Genomic DNA, 4,933 nt, shown 5'->3' with positions numbered 1-4,933 from the left:
TCTAATTGTTTAACTGTGCTTTTACTTCTGTATCTTGTGGATTTTTAAAGTTTTTTTAAGTTGTAAGATACTTTGAGTCTCAGTCTTGGAAAAAGGCAGGATATATAATAAATAAATAAATAATTATTGGAAAAGACAATCATGTTCAACAAAGTGGAAGGCAGTAAAACAAGGGAAAGATGATGTTACAGAGGGATTGATTCAGTCAAGGAACCCACGCCTCTGACTTCACAAGAACTGAGTGGGGCTGTTGATAATCAAGGCTCTTGAAGATCTCTCATTCATAGTGTTGCTGTATGTTGAAGCTGAGTTAATGGCAAGTCACAACAAATTATGGCAAAAGCAGCAGTATGTTGGTAGCAGTGTGTTATGACTATACTGGAGCTTACAATGCATAGCAAATATCAACAGGGAGACTCAACAGCATAAGCAAGGAGCAGCTGTTTCTATGAGTAATTATTGGCAAGTCATCTGAAAACATATTTATTCAATTAAATGCCTACACAAGATTGAAAGCATCTCAGTTCTGTAAGGTTAAAATAAAAAGCAAACATTCTTAGCGTTGGTGCTGTTAAAATGTTATCTTCCCCCATAACGCTATGGCCTCCTCATCTCTGGCTTTAATTTTATGCTGACTTCATGATTCTTCATCATCTTGCTGATTTCTTTTCTGGTAACACAACAAAAAAAACTGAGTTGAAAACTTGAAAACACTTCCAGTCAATGTTCCAACTATATTCTAGAAAAGCTAGGCATATCAAAAAACGCAACACAACATGAGGCACACAAAACAACTGAGGCAGCATTTCAACATCACTGGTTATTAAAATGAATTAAAAATAATATTGTTTGTCTCATCAGTATTAGCAATTAATCATTACGAACTCCCCAAAATAAATACCCAAAGCCACAACACTGTAGGAGAAAAATGAAATTTTATTTATTTATTTACAGTATCAATATGAAAATCCACTACTCAGTATCCATTCTCTCCCCCAATGCTCAAGAATTTGCAATTACTGTACATACTCATATATTAGTCTAAAAATTATAGTAAAAAAACTGATCCAAGAAACTTGGATCGACTTATCCAAAGGTCAAGGTAACTACTGTACTTTAACTATCATCGAAAAAGGAACCATCCCCTTTTCTGAGTAGAGTGGTGAAAGGCGAGAGCTTAGTCTATCCTGGGAGCACCTAAAAGAAGCACCGACTCTCTCTGTTGTGGTGCCAATTCAGGGCTTTTTAAATACCTGGGCAGGAAAATGGTGGTAGCAATGGCTCTTTGGCTCTTTCCCTCAAAGAAGCACCAAAAGAGTGTTTCTTTTTTCTTTCAGGATGAACTGTTTTTGATGAGATTTCAATTTGTGTGTCTCCAAGTCTTTTTAAACTTTTTCCATGAGCCTGAGGAGTGATATGATTAACCTTGTCAAAAAGTCAGGCTGGCGGCTCATTGATTTTAAGGGAAAACTCTGATGTCTTCCACTGTGCAGTCAATATGCTGATTTACTGAGATCAAAAATGCCAACCATTTACTAAGCAGAAAGCCTATCTGCCCCGACTGACTTCAGGAAGAGTTAAAAGTAGGTTGCATGAAACTACACACACATATAAATTCATTTTCTCTCCAACTGCCTCTGAAAAGAGATTTTGCAAGTTTTTGAAATGATCTATGCAAGATATTTCCATATTATTCATTCTGGTAGCAGCAAGAGTAGAAGGAAATCATTACTTTCAAATCATTGCAGTAATACCCCATCCAATCATCTCCACCTCTCTGGAAAAGCTATAGTTATATTCTCCATCTTTACTTATAGGTGAATAATATGGAAATAGCATTAGATTATAGCTAGATAGCTAGATAGCTAGATAGCTAGATAGCTAGATTTAAATGTAGTTACAGTTCACAGCAACAAGGGAGCCAGGTTAGGGGGACATTGCTGAATAATGGAGGTGGGGAAAGTGACAGATCCAAAGTGAAAAGCCTGTGCAAACCATAAAACAGTCTTAATATATTTCCATATGCACAGATCTTACCCCAATATGTGAGAATCAAAGACTAATAAGGATGTCTGTGTCAACCATGAAAAAGGAAAGGGCAGTGAAAAAGATCAGATAACCTTTCTTCTTCTTTCTCTTCCTCAAGGAAGTAATTGTGGTCCCACACACCCCTAGAATCACCATCTTAGATGTTGCCTTGACCCACATAACCGCAAACATAAATGCTTCCCAAAGCACTGCCACCATCAGGTTCTTTTCAAGATTAAATCCTTACTTTTATCATAGAGCTTACAATATGACCTTTCAAGCTTTTAGGTTCTACTCAACTATGCATCTTCTAGTAGTGATTAAGCATCAGGTATGGGTACAGTTAACACAATTATTCATTTCAATTCATGTCAAGTTATCTGGTGGACTGTACTCCCCCTCCCCTCCACGAACCTATCCAGACCCTGATAACTTCCATTCTCTTTGTCAGGTGGGAAAAAGCGGTTTGAAGCTGCCTTTTCTGAAGCCTCACTGAAACCCCACCAAACACACGACCAGCTCCCAAGTTGGCTGGAGTGTGCATATCATGACCACATGGTGTGGCTTCAAACTTGTGCCACTGGGTACTTTTTTTTTTTTTTTACTATTTCCCCAACCATCCTTGCACACCTTTGCAGGAGCAAACCACTGCCAACTGCCATCCCATTGGATGGCTGTCCCTGTGAACCTGCACACTGTCACATGTGCAGCACTCCACCATGGCAGAGCATGGGAGCAGAGGTGTTCCCATGCAGATACCGGCAAGGTAAAATCATACCCCCCTTCACCACCACCCCCCTTCACTCCATGCCACCTCTTTGACTATGTGGTTTGTGTTTGTTTTACTTATCCCCATGAGATGTGTTACGGTTTCTCTTTTGGGCACTGCCACCATTACCGCTTGGGTACGGGAGCTCAATCCCTTTTAAATGTGCTCCTGAAACAGGGAGCATGCACAATTAGAGTTAGGGTTTGGAAAGAGCATCCCTTTAGAGCTGTCCTGGTGTCAGTGCATTTATATGTACATGCAAAGTTGCACACTTTCCAGGAAGAAGTGGAAAAACCCAACTCCTTTTTAGTCTGGCTTTTCTCCCCATAAAATGGCTTGGGTGCGCTTTCCAGCCGGTTTTAAAGCGTGCTTATTTTGACCATCTGTTTTGCCTCTTACTGGCTTCCTCCTTGCTGTCCTTTTCCTCTATCAGTGGCAAGCAAGCAAACCCTTCACTATCCTGAAAGGCTTTGAAGAACTGCCTGCTGCTTTCAAACAGTTTTCAGACTCCAGCTCTTCCCATATAGGTTTTTAAGATAAGAGAAAGAAAGTACAACCACAACTGACCCTTCTGAAAAGTCCTCTGACACTCCTCAATTATCATTCTATGTGGCTGAGAGATTTCATAACATTAAGCATCTGTGTCTAAAATTTGCTTTCCTTTTCCTCTCCTTAGCTCTTTTCATTTTGTGTTGTGTCTATTTAGGTTGTGAAGTCAAGGGGCAGTCTTATCAATGATGATGACGACGACAATGATGGTTCACACTTGCATGCTTCTCACTTGACCATTTAGTATAATGTGGCAATATGTGTTTATGACTAGCCACTGCAGTTCAACATTGCACAAAAAGAATCTTTAGCTGACATTACAATGCTTTTCAAGTGGGGGTGCTGACATATTTAGCTCAAAGGTGGGAAATAAACAGTCATGAGAAATCAAATGAAGTATTTCCTTGTGAAAACAGTGATTGGACACTGTCACTGTTCTGAATATCAGATTATAGTGCGCCTGCTCTATACACGGGCGCGCTCTATATGGCTTTGAGTGTACGCTCCAGCATAGGAGGAATTCACCTTATGCGGGTATGTGTGTGTCCGGAACGGATCCCCCGCGTAAGGCGAGTTTCCACTGTATTACAGCTTCAAGTACCTTCTTAGTACATAACTGTCAGAGATTACCCCTTTCATATAAAAAGTACTTACCAGCTTGAGCAAGTCAATTAATTTGTGAACATCTTCTCCAGTGGAAAGATCTACAAAATCTTTGGGCAGTCTGTAGCTGAGATAGGGACTAGGCTGGACAGTGAGATTACTGTTCGTACAACGGAATGATGGACAGTCCTAATATGGGTAAAGAGTAAACAAGAAATCTTAGCCTATTGTTAGCCTAAACATTTCTACTGTTACCATTGTGCTTACTTGAAACTTGCAGTGCTTATCAAGTAATCTGATGATGTAGTAGGGTTCATAGAGTTTCTTACTCAGGGGGTTCCACTGTAACCATAGCTTTCTAAATCACTTCCAGTTTTTTGGGTGGGGAGAAAGCCTATCCAGGCTTGAAACAGGTTCAGAGTGAAATGTAGCAAAATTGTGCTGCAACCTCTACAGCGAGCAACTGCATGGAGTTCACGGGTCAATTTTCCTGCAGTCCCTGAACGGGCCAGACCCCTCATAGGAAGCCCAAATACCTGCTTTCCTTTGGAGTCTCTCTCAAAGTCATTGCCTATCACAATTTTAAGATGAACTTCAAAGGACAACAGAGTATTGGAGGTTACTACATGGCATTGGGGGGAGGGGTGTGGAGGATGGGGGTATTTTTGCATTTGGAAGGCTTTTTGCATGGAGGGCAAAAACAGTCTGAAAGTCATGCCTAAATTTTCTGAAAATCTTGCCACTATTTTTTTAAAAAAGGTTTTTAGGGTGGTGGTGGACGGTTGGGGAGAGAGTCTGGGGGTTGCATGTGGCCCATGAACCATATTTGCTCTGGAGTTGTTTTTCAGGAAAGATTTAAGGCAAGCAATGGGGCTGAGGGTTCTGAGGGCACACTGGCAGCCCTGGGGAGCCAAATACAGTCCCTGGGCTACCCACCCTGCTTTAAATGGACATTATTTCAGTTTCTCTTATATATTGGATTAA

At 40.6% G+C, this 4,933-nt stretch overlaps 1 long non-coding RNA gene across 1 annotated transcript; it reads right to left on the bottom strand.

Moving 5' to 3' along the window:
- Window positions 1-467: 467 nt before the first annotated feature.
- LOC121931361 lies at window positions 468-4,151 on the bottom strand. The gene is made up of 2 exons (XR_006104120.1): window positions 4,001-4,151; window positions 468-670 (listed from the first exon to the last, which is right to left on the bottom strand). It is a non-coding gene; the product is annotated as an uncharacterized LOC121931361 (long non-coding RNA).
- Between the last annotated feature and the right edge of the window lie 782 nt (window positions 4,152-4,933).

This window comes from Sceloporus undulatus, chromosome 5, assembly GCF_019175285.1.
Source record: "Sceloporus undulatus isolate JIND9_A2432 ecotype Alabama chromosome 5, SceUnd_v1.1, whole genome shotgun sequence".
Classification (NCBI taxonomy): domain Eukaryota; kingdom Metazoa; phylum Chordata; class Lepidosauria; order Squamata; family Phrynosomatidae; genus Sceloporus; species Sceloporus undulatus.
This window is presented reverse-complemented; position numbering and strand designations above follow the sequence as displayed.